This window comes from Lonchura striata, chromosome 2 (assembly GCF_050655825.1).
Source record: "Lonchura striata isolate lonStrDom1 chromosome 2, ASM5065582v1, whole genome shotgun sequence".
In the NCBI taxonomy this organism is placed as follows: Eukaryota; Metazoa; Chordata; class Aves; order Passeriformes; family Estrildidae; genus Lonchura; species Lonchura striata.
The window spans coordinates 94,012,082-94,030,772 of record NC_140704.1 but is presented as its reverse complement, the minus strand read 5'-3'; the positions used below and the strand labels follow the sequence as shown (position 1 = coordinate 94,030,772).

General features: G+C 35.8%; 1 long non-coding RNA gene across 2 annotated transcripts in view; it reads left to right on the top strand.

The window, feature by feature from the left end:
- The window catches only part of LOC146768339 (uncharacterized), a 40,278-nt gene extending 23,078 nt beyond the window's left edge, over positions 1-17,200 (top strand). For both annotated transcript variants that reach the window (XR_014952809.1, XR_014952810.1), the window contains exons 4-5: positions 6,047-6,221; positions 7,352-17,200. This is a non-coding gene — a long non-coding RNA (uncharacterized LOC146768339). The remainder of the gene's footprint in view (positions 1-6,046; positions 6,222-7,351) is intronic.
- The last annotated feature ends 1,491 nt before the right edge of the window (positions 17,201-18,691 follow it).

Below are 18,691 nucleotides of genomic sequence, written 5' to 3'. Positions count from 1 at the left end.
AGGACTTTGACATTTTTCACTGGACCTGAGAATTTTTTAAGTACATATGTGGATACAGGTGTATGCACTTCTCTTCCTGTGTGTGTGTGTGTGTGTAAATAGATTATAGCATAAATGTTGTCTTGGATCTCTAATTAAGTAATTGTTGTAGTTAATGCTAGTGAATTACTTTATAAATGTTAAGTTAATCACTGGTTAAGTGCTACCATACCCTTTTGCATCCTTATCTTTTTTTATCTCTGGTATCCATGTGAACCATTCCAAACTGATTCTAGTCCTATTTTTTTTTTTTTTCTGGAACATTTCATCCATGTAGTAAGTAAAAGAGTGAACCTTGACATTGAACTTGGCAATGTATTGGTAACATTTTGCCAATACATATTATGGTGATTGTTTAAGCAGCCAAAACCCTAATTCATGGCAACATACTCCCCAACTATAATATTTAGTGGGTTGAAAAATTTCTTCTTCAGTCACTGAACCAAACTACTTATCCTTTAAGAAATGTAACCCATTATTAATTGTTTTGCTGGAGCTGATATTGGAAGAAGTGACGATGAAGAACGGGTAGAAAAGACACAACTCAGTTGGACTTGGGAAGCACTGTGATTAAATCCACAAGGACAGAACATGCATTCTGTTGGGAAGGAATGAGTAGGATGAGCAAAATGAGATGAGAAGTGAAATATATTATTACTATTATAAAGGACTATTCTTATACTGATCTAGAAAAAATCCCCAAAAACATTTGGTATGGAAGTGATCCTGCATAGAGTTTACCAAAAAAAGGCTATTTCACATGTATTCATGAACTGAGCTATTAAACCTTCCACACTCCTTTCCATTCCTCTATTAATATGGAATCTGTAAAAATCATAACATTAAATTAAAATCGAGGCATGCAGGGTGATATAAAAAATCTCTTAACTGAAGTAGATTTTAGATAATCAGCTGACATACCTAATTCCTCAAAGCGTATCTATTGCACAGAGTTTCCCAACCTTCTTATTCCCTTTCAGTAAGATTATCAGGATAAGGATGACACCTGAGGACTACTATAAGACCACTTTCTAAATTTCTTCCCTATTTTTCTTAAACAATATCAGTCCATGAACCAGGACTCCACTTCAAAAGGCACAATGCAGTAGAAAATTTTGTTTCAGAAGTTGCAAAACCCAGATATATTATAGACAGAATGTAACAGTTCTTTCCAGCCAGGAATGCAGAGCTGGTTTAATAAACAAATGTTTTCTTAAACTGAAGAACACCTTGCTAGGACAGATCAAGACAGACACCCTAATAGTTCTTGAATGGTTTCCATTATATGGTCCTGATTTCGAGTAGATTTGATTGGAGTTTTTTCACCTGTCATTTCATTAACTACCTGGTACCTATTTTTCAACCCCAGACCCTTTTTTTTTTTCCTTTTTCTTTCTCTTTCTTTTTATAGGATGACAGTCTCATTTCCCCAACAGAAAAGTCGCAATTCTTTGGTTTTTTATAGAACTATTTTGTTCTTGCTGTTGTCAGTGTTTGAATCACCAAGATGCATTTATTGTCAGCAAAAGAAGAAAATAGATATATTTATAAAATTAAAATTTCAGAAAATAATCAAGTTTCCTCACACAGCCTGAATATGAATTAGATATATTTAGCTCTAAACCCTTCCTTCTCCATTATCTAGCATCAGATTGAAACTGATTTTGAAAATAAATTTCTTCCTTGTAACTTAAAATCTCCTCAAGTGTAAATTTTGCTGTGGATTTTTGTTTTTCTTTTTTTCACACTTTCTCCATTTATTTTAACAACTAAAATTATAATGAATGCAATTTTGTTAAAGTCACTGTCTTTGGAAACCATCCTGGGATGTGTTTATTAAAACTAGACCTCCATATTTGTCACAAATTAAATGAATAAAAAAATCTAAATCAACTGCCATGATTTCAGTTAGACACCAATTTAAATTGCCAAGGTTTTTTAAAAAAGTTAAAAGATAAAAATATTACATTTAAGCTTAACACTTTTGTTTAATACATTTTTCCCAATCATAAATACTTATATGCTTTCATTCTGCTTTTCCATGATCCTTTTAAATAGGAAAAAAAAAATCCTAAATAATCCTATTTAAAATAAATCAGATACCAAAATTCTTCTCAGCTTAAAATTAATTTTTACATACATATATTTTGATTATTGATCACCATAAGTTTCAAGAGAGTGGGTAGGAGTGGAGAGTTACAGCTTCAGGTAGCAGAGCTTGGCTAAGCTCTACTGTCAGAGCTTGGATACTTTCACAAAAGTAAGTCTTAAAAGACCTATCAAAGCCAATGAAATAAGAAAACAAATAACACTGTAAATTGAAAAGAATAAGTGTAGTGTTTAATGAGCACTTATAGACCAATAACCTGCAACTAATGTAACTATAGATTTTTGCTTTGGCTATTCATAGCTCTAAAAGGCAGTCATTTGAAGCTGTACAGAAAATAGGGTGAAGTTATGGCTAACAAAAATGCATTTTATTAAAAACTAAATTAAATAAGACTAAATTGGAAGTAGATGAAAAAATCTGCTTAGTTTAATGCACCCTTGGCTGTTTGTATCGTTCAGTCTTGATGGTCTTTTAGCATGTAACATCGTGAGGTCAAAATATCAGCATTTATTTTGCCATTGCCAGCATTTCTACCAGAAACCACAATTTAGTTTGATATTTTTTACAAATAACCTGTAAGCTAGAAATGCCCTTTCATAAGTAAGCACCTGACCTTTTAAAGCCATCCAATAACAAGGACTGTACATTGCAAATTGTACAGTCCCTATGTGGGACTGAACTAAAAAAAAAATCTTTATTTGTAATGGGTACTAGCTCACCAAGGACAAGTCGCTTCCTGTTTTAAATAACAGGTCTCTTTTAAAATAAATGGTCTTATGCCTTTTATACCAAAATAGAAATAAATTTTCAGCAGCTTGTTTTCTACCAGAATTAAAGGGAGCTTAGAATCTCAAGATGTAGCCATAGGAAAGCTCTATTATACCACATGGACCAAACAGGTTTTCTAAGATGATGTAAACTGCTGATCATAAATACAAGACATGCTGCACATTTTGAGATCAAATTGCATTGTTTATATCTGTTAATGTAATAAACTCAATTCAGCTGTTGTAGGGCTAACTCTCCATTATAAATTTGTGCAAAACATGAAGCAAAACCAGGCATCATATGTGTCACCATGTGTCTCAGTATCAAATGTGATATAAGCAAATAAATACCTGCGATAACAGTGCAAGAGTAGTCTGGTGATTGAGCTACATGTTGAATTAAAAAAAGGTGTTTTAAATGCATTTCGCATTTATTTCAGTGAACTTTTAAGTAAAATGTTAAGCAATAAAAGCCAAAACCTCAAAAAATAGATTCTATATAATCAGCTATTTAAGTGATTAAACCCAGATATTTTTTGGGAGTGGGGACTCTTCTTATAAACTTTCTGTGCACATTTATTGCTCTGGAGAATGCCTGTGTGGGCCTGCCAGGTGTATATGGATGCCACACCAATAATCCTTTTACCTACAGAGCTCTGATATACAAGGGCATGGTCTGGAGGGTGTTTTCCCATTGAACTTGCAAAGCTGCAACATGTAAAGCAGTTTGAGTTTCTTAGATCATCAAAAGGTTGTCTCTGCTATGTGGAAGAGAAGTTAGGCATCTCTGATGAGTTCAACAAGGCAGGAATGCAAGCATACATTGAATATGTACAGTGCCTCAGCCTGCTGATGAGAAAATCAAGGTATTACTTAGCAGCAACAGACCAATTGATTTGAGCACCTTCTGCTGAACTCTTGAGATTTGTTTGGAATTTGCTGTCCTGATGAATAAAAAAATAGAAATCCTTTTCCCTCCCTACTAACACTCTGAAACAATGAAACAAAAAAGGGGTATAAGACAGACAAAGCACTGCTGGGAATTCTCTTCTTATTTGTGCTACTGTAAGGATTCAGCATTAAATATTAATGCATGTTCATATAGCACACCAAGATAGAGCAAAGAGCACATTTTCACACCAATCCTCTCATCCCCCTGTGAAATTTTAGAAGATGTAGGATTTGGGTGCACCATTGCTCTGACAGCAAGGTTTGTTGCCAGGCAGTTGTGACATCACTTTGGAGTAGCGATGGACAATGAGCACCTGACCAAGCTCCTTTGGGACAGTGCTCAGAGAATCACAATTCCTGGGACAGGTTGCCACTGCAGCTGTGTTAGAAGAGATGATCACCACTTTATCTCTCTCTGCTGTAGCTACCACAGTTTGTTGGCATTTTCTGAGGGTGAAGAATGAGGCAGGATTTTCAGGGGTATTAAAAAAGTTGACCACCCACACCATGAAGAAGGAAAGGAACATAACAGCTTCTGAGATTCCCATAAGGCTCCTCATTGTTTCTTGGAATTTTAAACACGGAAACCAGAAATATGTAAATAAATAATTTGCAAACTGCAGTAAATACTTCCATTTTAAAAAATACATCAACAATTTAATAAAAGTATCATTTGTCTTTTTTTTTCCCAGCACATACAATAGACCACAGCTTAGTTATGAAGACAATGCAGTAATTCTGAATTTGCACACTTTTAATTCAACCGTGGCTTTCATCTCAGAGTTGCTTAGTATAAATCCTGGGGAGGAGGGAGAAGAAACAAAAACCCTAAAAAATGGGCCATGCCTAGTACACTAATGCAAAAATTAAGAATAATAATATATTTTAAGCTATATAGCCACATGAACAAAAATAAATTGGAGTATTTAAAAAACCAGAAAAATTCAAAAAATTAGAGGAAAAAGGGAAAAAAAAAATTTAAATTAGAGCAACCCCAAAGAATGGTGGGTACACTGCTCTTTGTTCAGAAGGCAATGCAGGAGTTCTACAGAACTTTGGAGGCCGAGTTCAATTTATCTGGCCCTGGAGCTGGGTAACTTCAAGCTCCGGGGTACAGTGTAATTCAAGAAGCATTGGATCGGGAATAAAACTCAAATTACTTCTTTCTCTATAAGTGTGTTGTCCAGTAAATTAGAGTAATGTATTTTTTCCCCTCCAGAATGTTGATTTGTCAATGCAAACATAGCTTCCAACAAGACAGAACACTTACTCTAGCAAATCCTATAAGTAATTACAGCTTTTGCTTGAGAAATCTGTATTTTAAGATGAAAAGTGCTTGGGCAGAGACTGGTAGTCAAAATAGCAATAAGGTGACTTTTGTGTTCTGTTGCATAGGAGGAGGTGACTGGTGCTTCTGTGCCTGTAGAACCTTGTTTGAATGAATTCTCAAATTAGCTTAAGGGTATAAGAAGATTTAGGGCAGTGATTTCTGATGTACCAAACCCCCGAGAAGTATCACGCAGTTATTCATAGTTTGATGTCCTGCATTACACGTTCCTTGTTCAGCATCTAGTACAACCAACTTGTGATGCAGGGAAGGTGGACAGAAATGTTCATTAATAACTCCCCTCCTTAGAAAACAAATTCTGTTAAGGAGATGTCGTGGTTTGACAGAGAGAAATAGTTTCTTTAACCCGCAAGTATGGTGGAGAAAAGTTTATAAAAACATATAAATTTACTCAGGCCCTGACACTTATCTTGTCCCCAGAGCATATCTTGAATTATTCTTTCCAAATCTGTTCAGACATAACTTGGCCAGGTGCTACAAACTCCTCTCTTGTTTTGGTATCTTTAAGCAGTTTTATCAGCTCTTCAGATAAAATATTAATGCCTGGGGTTCTTAGGCACCTATTTCTTCATCTTTAACCAGATCAGGAATTCAGGAAGCTGAATTTTAATAATCTTTGGCATTCCTGTTGTCGTAAGACATAGAATACTTATAGTAGCCAAATGTGTCAGATCAATTCATAAGGTGATGCAGCTTGGAGTAGCTCCCAAAAAAGCCACATCCAGTAGACATAACTAACCTCAAAAGCAGGAAGCTGGTAAAAATGTAATAAACTTTTAATGATTTTTTTTTTTTATGTACAAATTACTTTCTTGGTGTATTTTTCTACAGTGGAATCTAATTCAACAGTAACACACTGAAAGAAGGAGATTTCAAGAAAAAAAAGAAAGAACAAACAACTTTTAGAATTTTACACATGAAGATATAAGTAAAACAGTCTCCCTGGAGAAATGGTAGCAGCACCAAGCCTGAGAGAGTTCAAGAAGATTTTGGAAAATACTCTCAGGTATGTGGTGCAACTCTTGGGGATGTCCTGTGCAGGGCCAGGAGCTGAACTCAGGGATACTTCTGGGTCCCTTCCAATGCAGCTTATTCTGTGATACTATGAGTCTGTGGCACAGGGAAGTTAAAACTCAAAGTTTTAATTTCAAGGTGCTGGGGGGTGGGAATTCAGAGAAGGGGAACAGTGAGCTACGACAGTGATTAGAGAAGGGGAACTGGAAGGAATCACAGGACTTCCACACAAGTTTCTCCATAAGGCTCCACAAAACAGGTGTTGTCCTGTCTCCTCCTCAGCTGCCCTCCTTAGCAATACTGAGTCATCGGAGCTAAATCTACCATCATAATGCCATTTCCATAAAGGCAGATGTTGTAAGGTCATTAAATATAGGGTTTATCAGTATTTTAAACCTCTTGAGGAAAACATTAAGCCATGGTTTGTAAAGGCTTAGCTTTGTTTTAATGTAAATAGTGGAGTTTTACATACCTATGAATATACACCTGTCCCTTTTTTTTTTCCATCTGGTCACAAAGGAGTCAATCCAACACCATCCTTACTGGATAAATTTTTCACAATAAGTTTATTCACAATTCATAAATAATTTTACATTACAACACACCAAAGTGTTCACTTTATGTTCAGAATAATGAAAGGAGCAATAAAATCTATTCAAGTTAAAATCTATTCTAATTTTTGGAATTTCAAAGGATTGTTTGGTTTCTGAAATCTGGATTATTTTTTACTAATCAAAGTAAAAATATCTTTCTACCAAAGACTGCTGATGTCAAAGCATCATTGTGTTATAAACCCTAAAACATTTATTATTGTAAGGAATAAGAAAAGGTATTAAAAAAAACCCAACAAAAACAATAAACCCCAAAAAAACAAACATGCACCCTAGTAAGACTTTTAATGGAGAGCACCCCAGTAGTGCTTCTTTGCCTTTTTTCCAAAGAGAAATTGACCTCAAATGCCTTCAAAGAATAGATTTCATGTCATGGAATATATTTAGAAGAGAGGCACTTAGCCCACATCAAAACAATTAGGACTTTAGGGTCAATTTTGTCTTAAGTTCCATCAGAGAAGAAAAATTACAGATTTTGACACTATATTCACAGTTTGTATCTTCTTTTCAGAAAGAGAGACCAGCTACTTCATCATTTTAAATGCTACTAAGGGGCAACTTCATAAAGAAATGCAATCAAAATAGAGATATAGTTTGCAGGTTTCTCCAAAAGAAGCTTTACTTATAGCCCCAGCTGGAGAAGAGAAATTTTTATACCAGTGGCTCTTCTGCTTCTTTGATGCCACAATCTAGCAATCAATATTTTACTCTTCAAGATGGCCAGAAACATTCAATTTTTAAAGGATTTGTGAAGCATCTTTATGCTGTATATGTACCCGTAGTGATATTTTGGAATATTTTGACTTTTTGAAATTGTTTTCAAAAAGAAGTATTGTTTGTATACATGTATGTGTGTATGAATGTGCTTTAAATTTTAAATAACAGAATCATAGTAAGATGTATTGCATTCTATGAATAAAATCCACATTCTGGTGCAAGCTAAGCCGACAAAATGCATTTCTATTGTGTATAATATACAGTTATTATCCATTTATTTATTATTATTTTTGTAATCTGTGTTTTTTATCTTACTCTTTCCTTAAAAATGAAAATGTTGGGTTTTTTTTTTTTATCTGATACAGAAAAAGATTGATCATGCTTGTGATTCCAGGTTTATCCATCAGATATCCATAAATATTTCTTGCTTGAATTAAGAATTTGACACCTTCCTAACAAGGGAGTTTCAGATTTTTTTCTTTAGATTCCCAGCAGAGAAAGGCAAAGATATTTACTGTAAGAATTGACTGACACAGCTCATAGCAAGAATGAAGAACAGGTAAAGGATTTCTCAAACATTTAAATAATCAGAGAAGCATTAATGTGCAAAGCACCCTGCATCTTTTGGAATTACTCTTTTACTATACACTTTTGAAACATCACAAAAGCTTTTATGTGTCCTTTATGCACAAATGTTTACTCTTATGTCTGCGTGCTTCTCTATGAGCGAACACAAATGGAAGTATAGTAAATGACATATATGTTTGCTTCCTGCAAACACTTCAGAAAGTAAACCAGCTAGCAAGAGTGTTTACTAATTCAAAAACTCCACATGAGAACTGCTGAATATGGAGACTGGCTTCTTAATTGCAGTTATGCAGCATGACAGTCTGATTCTAACTTTTACATATGCACAATTAACTAACAGCAGGATCATCCCATCCTTCAGCCAGTCTGGTCAGCTGCCCAGAGATGCTAAATCAGAGGGGTGGTGTGCCTGGAGCACTTTCCAACACAGTTTCTGTTACATTGGTTGTTAGCTACTCACATACAAGAAAGAGGATTAACAGCATTGTTTTTTCCACAGTAACAATCAAAACAACTTGGGACAGGGCTGGGTAACTATCCTGGCACATTGGGGTGGTTTGTGTCAGATATTCAATGCTGACAAAAAACAAACTTCATATCAATGAACAACAGGCCTCATAATCAGAAAAAACAAGGGAATTGTTGGAAGGGTAGAAAGGGGTGTTTATGGTTTGGGATTGGAGATCTAACACAAAAAGCAGCCTTAGGAAGCATCAGAAAAGCTTCTATAGACATTCTTGGAGGTTTTTTGTGGCAGGCCAAAACCCATGACACAGTATTTACAGCAAGACTGAGGAGAATTCAGATTTTCTGATAACTAATCTTGGAAATTATTCACAAGGTTATCATTGTGATTTTGTTTTAGAAGTCTAATAAAATATGTTCAGCTAATTGCTCAAGTAGACTTTGGTTCTTATTAAGTGACAGAGTCAAAGAGAAGTAGGCTAAGCCATTTGTGAATTATGATGATGCTTGCATCCAAAAGGCTTTGGAAGGGAATAATTATGAAACGTCTGTCATTTCATCATAGCAGTCTGTCTTCAATCAAAGCATGTTGTAAATAGAAGTGTTCAGAAATTATCAAAGGAAACAAAGTTTTGTCAAAAAATGCTACTTCATACAGTCTGAAGTTTTTCATTTAAAACATCTTGGTTTCAATGAGGTTTTAGCAAACTCAAGACAGAGTTCAAAGAGAACCCTGCCTGGATCCCTGCAGAGTCTGCCTGGACTATGGACATTGGAAACAGCCACCACAGGTCAGATCAAAACTAAATTAAAAAAAAAAAAACTTCCAGTGAACTTGGAATCCCAGTTTTGGGCCAACTGTGGTTATGAGGTAATTTTACTGCTATTTAAAAAAGACATCTAGCAGCTACAGCTCAGGAGAGTTTTTATGGAATGGATTTTTATCTTCAAGAAGAGACATAAATGATTTATAATTAAAAGAATATGATTAAAATGCAGGTTGCTCTTCTGCTATAATCTCTAAAAAGTCTCTGAAAATAAAACAAATTAGCTGACATTTAAAGAATGTGTGCATTAAATACATACATGTAAAAATAAATTTCCTAGTGTTACAGATTCCTGCCTCACAGCATTTATTTGCTATATTTGATGAATTTTGAAAAACAATTACATACACATTCATGACCAAAATGTAAAGTGAATACATGAATTCTTGCACATATAAAGTATGACTGCAGTGATTTTACATAAATATGTTCAGGGTAATTTTCTATTCAGGAGATAAATGCATAAAATCTTAAAAGATAATTTTTCCATACTTTGGTTTTTTAGAATGGTTTCAGGTATCTCTTGATACCACTAATAAAGTAGTTTAAGGTTGTAGCGTATATGGACTATGTGCACAACATACATAAATATGGAAATTAAACTATCCAAATTAGTAGGTACATTTTCAGAAATACAGAGGACTTGGTGGTGGTAAAAGCATTGAAATATGCCTAGAATACCATTACATTTGTTTTTTCTTCACCAAAGTGACTAGCACACATATCAAATACAAAGGATTTGCCTATCTTGAATGTTTCCTGCTTCAAAGCATGCTGGCAATAGCACATCATGCTAACATAGGAAGAGTCAGTAGACTAAGTGAAGGGTACTCACCCAGGCAAATATTTTAGCATTATCATCTTGTGCAAGATACCTAACACAACAGTGTCTTTAAAGCTCATAAAAGTTCTCAAATAGTTTTTTAAATCTAGATTTTTTTTCTGAGCCTTTCTGTCTGCACTAAAAATAAGAACAGTGGTGTGTTTCTTATCAACTTATTTGAAAGAAGAATCCTATTGAAAACTAAACTCATTTCAGTTACATGCTGAAATGACTGTGCTAAAGGGCCTTACTGTATAAATGGAGCACACAAGCCAAAAACAATACAAACGTTTAGCTGCTGGCTTTAGCCAGTCTCTCTCAGTGCAAATCATAATTGCTTTAGGACTTTCTGAATCCACTTTTGAATTCAAAGCTTCAGACAAATAATTGGATTTCCTGAAAACATGCTGAGCTATGTTGCTCTCCCTGTCTTGCTTCATGTCCTCAGGGCTCCAGTCTCTGCTTTATATCAAGCTGCACCTAGTAGGCTAATTGGAGGGATGGGTAGATCACTCTGCATTAACATGTCCATCTGTATTAAATAAAATCTCTTCAACAGTCTTTGTCATCTTCACCAGAATTATCACTTCAGAGTTGAAAAAACAGGAAATCAAGTAAAAGTGTCTGTGTAATTTACCAATGGCTCTGGTGTCTTAGCCCTGTAGACCTATGATCCAAGCCAATTACATACTAGCTGACTTATTTTTACAGTACTTTGACATTGTATACTCACTTCATGTGTCTCACTGACTGCAGGGCAGCTCTAAATATGCTCTGGGCTATCTGCCTAGACATTTCTTGCTCTAGGTAATGTACAGTTGAAACACCATTTGAGTTTGATCTGTGAGGCTTGTAAATATGTAATATCAAAGATTAAGCCTTTCAGTTTCCCAGTATTGTGACAGGTGTACAAAAGGTATCATATTAACAAATGAGGTGTGGCTTTTTTAATTGCTGTTGCTTAACATTAATAGCATATAATAATCTGGTGACACTTTTTTCCCTACATTTGTACAAAAATGAATAATCAATCTACTGAGACAAAAAAAAAAACAAACCCAAAAAAACATCTGGCTACTGAGACGAAAAAAAAAAAAACCCACAAAAAATGAAAACAAACAACAAAAAAAACAAAGACAAAATCAAAAAAACCCAAAAAACAAAACAAAAACCCCCAAAACCCACAAAAAAACCCCAACAAAACGAAACAAAAAAAGCCCACCCCACATTAATTGCTGATTATATGTCTTGGGTCAGGTCTGAACTAATAGTTCTCCTGGCATAGCTGTGTTCAGATTCTGAAAATATTTACACCTTCTTGCTGACCTCACTGTGTTGGAAAACACTGAACCCCAGTACTATGAGAATACAATACTCCTCTAAGGGAGGTTTGGATGGTTTCACTTAAGACATTCAAGGAAATGGCATAAGAATTCTGAGAAACATTCTTGTGTCTCACAGTTTGATGTACTGCTCATTCCTTAGCATGCTACTTGCAGCCCCATTTGCCACTGTTACCACCTTTACCTTTTTTTCTCTGTTCCAAATATCTCAGACAATTGCAACACATCTCTCTAGACTTCACAGAAAGCAGTTGTCTTCTGCAATCTCTGTCTATTAGCTTGATAGTGTTTGACTTACGCTCCTGCTTCTTTGAGGGCTTCTTTTTTTTTTTTCTTTTTTTTTTTTTAATGAGTTGTTTATAAAGGTTTCTGTGTTCTTGGATTCTAACACATGGTACTTCCTAAAAGGCAGGAGCAATTTTGCATAGCTGCAGCAGAAGAGTTGTCAATACTGCAAAAAAAGCATACATTAAAATATTAATGTGCAGAAGCATATGTACCTGATCACCTTTTCCATTTTATTCCTCTTCTGGTCTTAGTCTGCAATAATTTATGGTTGTTTTTGTCTCCTACAATTTATATTTTTTGATATATCCTTAGAGTCTTATTGGATAAGACCACAGGACTAGTGCCAGAATTCTGTCTTCTGTCAGTGGCTAGGAGGGGGAGCAGGGATACTGCCACCCATGAGACAGTATGTATCAGTGAACCACAAGTCACTTCAGGGCTTACCCTCTCCTCTATGCCAAATCTGAACACAACATGATCCCCTTACCAACCCAATTGAACTCCACAAATTACTTTTCTCCATGTTGAAAAGTGACTATACATTCTTGGTTTCTCTGTCATCTTTCTTAACCACTTTTTATTTATGGAAAAACTTACTTTATTTTGCTAAGGCTGCTCAGTTTCCTTCACATCCTGCTTAATTCAGGACTTCCTCCTCTGAGAGAAGATCCTCAGCAAGAATTTCTTTTGGCACTGTGGATGCTTCTTACTCTTGGTTTGGCACAGCTGGGGCATTGTTACACTCTCTGCCAATTATGGATGGATCTTATTAATGAGGTTAAGTTTTAACCCACCCATTCTCACCATCATTTGAAGATGGTGTAATAATTTTGACATATCTTAATGGCCATTCCAGATGCCCACTTATTGTGGAGTGACCCACAAACTATCACATCACTAATGGTCACAAAAACATACTCACCATCTGTGACGATCTTTGAGTTTTGCATACAACTCCTGATATATAAACCAGGAATTTAGTTATGCTTTGTAATAGAATAGCTGGCCAAACCTGGAATTAAATCTGAATATTTAACAGAATATAGCATCTTACATCATTAAGAACTGATATCTTTCTTTTCAGGAGCCAAATTTATTCTGATTAAGAAACCCTCTGTGAAAAATGCAGCTACAATAATTTGATCAGCCTATATATAGTTTCATGTGTAGTTATTCCATTTTTGTACAGATAACAGGTATTATGATGAAACTGAGAAAAAATAAGTCTGAATCTCAACAGGATGGTAGGTTCACGGGATAAGGGCAGCAGAAAGGCATCTCAGGAGGGCTCTAGTCTCACCTCCTGCTCAAAGCAAGGTCAGTTGTTAGGTCAGGCTGGTTTGTTTGGTGCTTTGGTGGGACTTACAAATCTTGAAATGCTCAAGGATTTGACTTGCAATTTGGCTTGCACAATCTCTGCTTGACTGAACTTCTCATGTTTCAACCTATGCCTTTGACTCTTATCTATCCATTGTGCATCACTGAGAAAGTCTGGCTTGATCACCTCCAAAAGCTGCTCTTAAATGGTGGAGCTAGAATTAGTATTGAGTCCCTTAGAGCTGTCTCCTCCTTGACTGAACAAATCCTATTGCCCCAGCCTCTCCTTAAAGGGTGAGTGCTCCAACTTCTGATCATCTTGGTGGCTCCCATGCTGCACCTGAAGAGAAGTGAGTTGAAGAGAAAAAATAAGTTACCTGGGCTTACTTGGCTCTAGTCCTGTTGCTGTAACCCAGGATGCAGATGGGTTGATATATAGGTAGCAGCTCAGAATCGTGGAAATGTTTGAGCCATGAATTCAAAGAATTGTTCCTTCGTGGCATGAGCACTTTAGAGCAGGGCAAATACTGCTTAGCTGTTTCAAAACCAGTATGATCACTGACTGCACCACTTGCAGTGGCTTTAAGTTCCAATCAGTAAAATCATTTCAGTCTGTAAAGATCTCCAAGTCATTCTCTTTGATGACTCCCTTGTCCTAAAAGACATTCCCTACACAAATAGAAATTAGAGATGCTTTGTGATTAACATCTAAGGGCTGAAGCAGTAAAACATAACCTGACTTGAAAAGGTGTGTGCTGAACTTTGACTAATGACAGCCTGGTAAATGTGGAATTCTCTTCAAAAAAAGTGATTCAGTTATAAAGTCTCTCCACAACCATTTTGTCCTGAATCAGGTTTTCTCCTCATGGGATCTGTATTGAAAGAAAACAGGTAAAGACACTCTGCCAAATTTTATCTACAAGTTGATGTTCACCTTGTTGTGAAACTGAAGTAGCTTGACATACAGAAAAGGTTTTCTCTGGCTGTCTATAATATGATCATCCCTCAAATGATGAGTGGGCCATGCCAGTGGCAAATATTTAATTTGCATTATTCTTTATAGGAGTATTTGGTTTTACTCTGGAGTTTGGCTATGTTAAGGCAAAAACCTACACCAAAGACACTATCTCTCAGACTCTGGATTATGTTTAAATTTTCATTTTAAAAATTGCATTTAGACTTCATACTTTGATGTTAAAGCTGGAAATGCAAACATTTTCTTGACACTGTAAGCATGTCAGCAAGGCTGCAGTCAGGAAGAAACCCTAAAACCTCATGCTTGTGTTGGAACAAATCAAGCTCACTGATACTTAAGGAGGAGGCTGCTTGCTTTAGGGAAAAGACTGAATTGTCCTTATTGGTATGACATGGAAGCCCACAGGGGTCTGCTCTTCTGCTTTCTCATGACCTTGTGTAAATTAGCATTTTATGACTATTCTAGGCAGAGGGCCTAGAATTGCTTCATTAGGAGAAGGATGACTTTCTCCTAGATTTAAAAAAAAAACATTGTTGGCTTTGCATCAGAATAAACATGTTGCAGATTCCAGATGCCTGCAGCCAGTTAGTATTTAAGCAATAAAATCCTTATAGAGTTTTGGCATCAAGCCTTATAGTTTTTGTGGGAAAGGAAGAAATTGTATTGCTTTCCTTCTTGCTATTTCATTTATATCACAGAAATGGAATGTCTTTCACAGTTGAATGTATGTACTTCTGTAATTTTTAGATGTAAAGCCAAAAGGTCCCTGTGATTCCTAAATATTCTGCAGCCAAGCTTCTCTCTAGACTCTTCCAAAACCTACTAGTACACTGTTCAGGCCAGAAGCCAATGGATAGCTCTGTTTAAATCCCTCTGTCCATTACCTTAGAGAAAATATGACTACTGTTGAAATAAGGAGGCGTTACCTTTGTTGTTCTAACAGGAATGTATTTTGCAAGTCTTTCTTTAAAGTCTTTGTAAAAAGACTTTTTTCAATCTTATGTCTTTTGGATGCTGAAACTAGCCACAGTTGGCAACCATAAACTATTTACTTTTACAAGAGGATAGAGAGAGGAATGGCTGTGTTTTAAAGACACAGCCCATACACCTGAAGGAAAAGCATTCAAGACTTGACTTAGCAGACAGTGCTTTAAATGGAACAATAAAATACCAACCTATTGTGTTCTTTCAAAGATGTAGGTGGGAGGTAACCTTGGCACATGCATGAAGCAATGGTTTTCAGTTTTTTAACCTCTCTGAAAAATATGTAAAAAGTCACAGTCATCAGAAGATGAACCTAAACAAATTTAAGTTGGAAGTCTATTTTTTTTAATAGGAAAGATAATTCATTGCTTGAGAAGCACTCCTCAATACATAGTTGTTCAGTTGCTCAGTTAAGCAAACTTTCTAAAGGATCCTCCTGGAACCCTGGCCGCAGTTCAGTAATTACAGTGGTAGATCCAACTGCATAGAATCTCATAATCTAATAAAAGGCGGGAAAATTAGATGGGTTTCACCCACCACCATTCAGGTTAGAGACTGAACTCCAGCTTTTGGAAGCAGGAATGCAGTAGGTAAAGTAATATTAGGAATGATAGAGGGGGAAGTGAAGGACTAAGGTGTAATCTATAAAACTGAAGGTACTGCGCAGATAAGCAAGAGCAGTCAGATCAAACCCTGCAGGGCACTGGCAGAGGTGGCGTCACCCCACCCACAGAATTGGTGTTGGGTTGGAGTGAAGGGGAGCCCAGAAAATGGGACAGGGCATTCTGAACAAGAGCAGAGGCTCCCTGGTAAGGAATTTGCATACTTGGATGCACAAAGCTATGGCAAATCTGCTCCATTGTTGGTTGCTAGCCACGTTTCAAGAAGGAAACAGCTTTGGGGACTCAGAGATACCTCTCCCCACTGAGGTTTCTGTAGCTCTATTAGTCTGTGATCCAAATTGCATCAGCAGAAACAGAGGGGTAATTGGCATTCTGAAAACATTGTGACATTTTAAAATCTTCAGAACTATATTCATCATGTATGTATGAGGTTGTTAGGTGCTTTTAGCAATGTTTTCCTTGTCACATAGCTAACTCTTCCCCTGTTAGCATAGGGGAAAGAAAGGGGTGCAAGAAAGCGTATGGAAGTCTGATTTGTGACATTGTGCTCCTCACAGAGAGGAAACACACACACACATATTAGCTTAGCCATGAGAATTTGTGACATCATGTATTAAGTCTTCAGCAGAGATCATAGATGAACTGTAAGATTTACTTAACACATGTGTTTTAAAGCTACAGCTTAACCGGTCATCACTGTCAGATTTAATAATTCAATAAACAACTCTTAACAGTATATCTTTTCCTTAGTGTAGACTCTTAGCAGCACTGAGCAAGAAAAAACTAATGATTCAGCTGGTTGAATCTTCCTAACATCTGGTTATTTTTCAGAAGTAAATATGCATATATATTTAAGTCCAGCATACTTAATGTAATGCAATAAAGAGTAGATCAAGTGATTATGACAAGTATTTAAATAATTTTGTTAATGTGTATCCATTTTTAAGAACTTATATTTTTTATTCTTGATTCCCTGAAAAAAATTTCTTAGCTTATTTATTTGTGTTGCAATAAGAAAAGTGGATGCATCTTTTAATGAATATGTGTTTACATTTATCCTTGGTTTTCCTTGAGGTTTTTGTAACTTATGTCAAACAAAGGTTTTTACTGTAGATCTGAAATTAATCTTCAACATCCTATTCACTTTGACACATACATCAAAACACATGGGCTAGATGTTGGATAAATCAGAAGGTCCATTCTAGGAGTGTAACTCACATGCTGCAGCTACTACTGCTCAATAACCATAGAGTTTATCTGAAGAAATTATCCCAAAAATATCTGTAAGATACAGCATGCAGATCATTCAGCACAGAACCTTTTGTTCAACAAGTTTTTACCTATAATGCTGGACTCTTTCCTAGTGTAGGTGAGCCTCAGGTAATGAGATATAAGATTCTAACAGAGACAAAACTTTGTTCCCAAGCTGAGGTCCTTCCTTTGTATGCAGCTTGAACACTAACAGCACAGCAAAAAGTATAGAGCATCCTGTGCATTTATATAACAGTACTTCTTATGATTCATTAGACTGTACAAGGTTTTGTGCATCATTGCTATCCATATGCAAAGTAGTCTCATAACATGCAATTAAAATACAATATGTGAAAAAGGGTGCAGATTTCTTCTTTCTGTATTAATGTGGAAACCATGCTTGAAGCGACAGGGGAATTATTCCAATTCAAATGGTTCACTGACTTGGTTTGAAATAGTGTAACAAAGGTGCTAGTAGGAGTATAGAGAAATGTCTAACCAGATATTGGCAAGAAAAAAGTTTTAGTAGCTCTTCTCTCCCATCCAAGAGAAACAACAGGTAACAGCTATGACATATATGATTGCACTTTCAATGCAAATCTGATATAATTCCCTTAATCTCTTCTATACAGTAATGTGATAGCTCACAGTGGACTGGAGGTGTTTATATATGTCTCTAAATTAATCACTTTCAGATCTCATTATCCTAACAAATCTCTTGTAAAATATTCCTGGTATTAGTCTTTTGACAAGCTGAGTAATATTATTTAATTGTGTAACTTAGTTCAAAAGAGGCATATTTAGAGAGAAAGAAATTATTGATCTGGAAAGTGGCTTACAACATAATTTTGCATCATGATGGAACAGTTTTATTATATATAAGAAAATTTCAATTTATTTTACCTAAAGAAAATTGTATGCATCAAAGTTCAGTTGCTATAAAATGCAGTTTAACTAACTGAAGTTATATGAGGTACAGAAATTAGCAATTCTATGTTTTGTACTCATGTTGTCATAATCTTGGTCTAGTGCACTGTGCTCTATACAGCTGGCATTCCTTGACAGAAGAGGATGGAAAAAGCATATGTTCACAACTAAGTGGAATTTGATCAGCTGGTGCCAACTTGACATGCAGAATTTTTAAATCTTGATTTTTCACTCACAGTGAAATGCTGATGCAAAACACAATTCAATGAGTGTCCCATTTTTTAATTCCTTTAAAAAATAAAACAAGTCAAACAAGAAAACAAAAACAAAAAACAACCAACAAAACAAACAAAAAACCCAGCAAAATAAGGAAGACAAAAAAGAATAGCTTTTTTCTGCTCAAGACATGCTGTACTTTTCTCTCCTATATGAAGGGCAGTTCTGAATCATAGCATTATTGTGGGAGATAATGACAAAGATGTTCTATAGGATGTGTTTATGAGAGCTGGAGTCTGAGATGAGTGGATGAAAGCAGTGGTACTAGTTTTGTCCCAAGTTTTGTCCACAAGCTAAATTCTGTCTGTTTGAGATGCCACCAGTTACTGTTGTTAGAAATATGATGGTATGCTCTTTTCTAGGCTCCTGAGACTTGTTCCTGCCCAGCAGTATAGTTCAGAATATGGGACACATACACAGATGGGCTCAGAACCTTCTGAATTTTT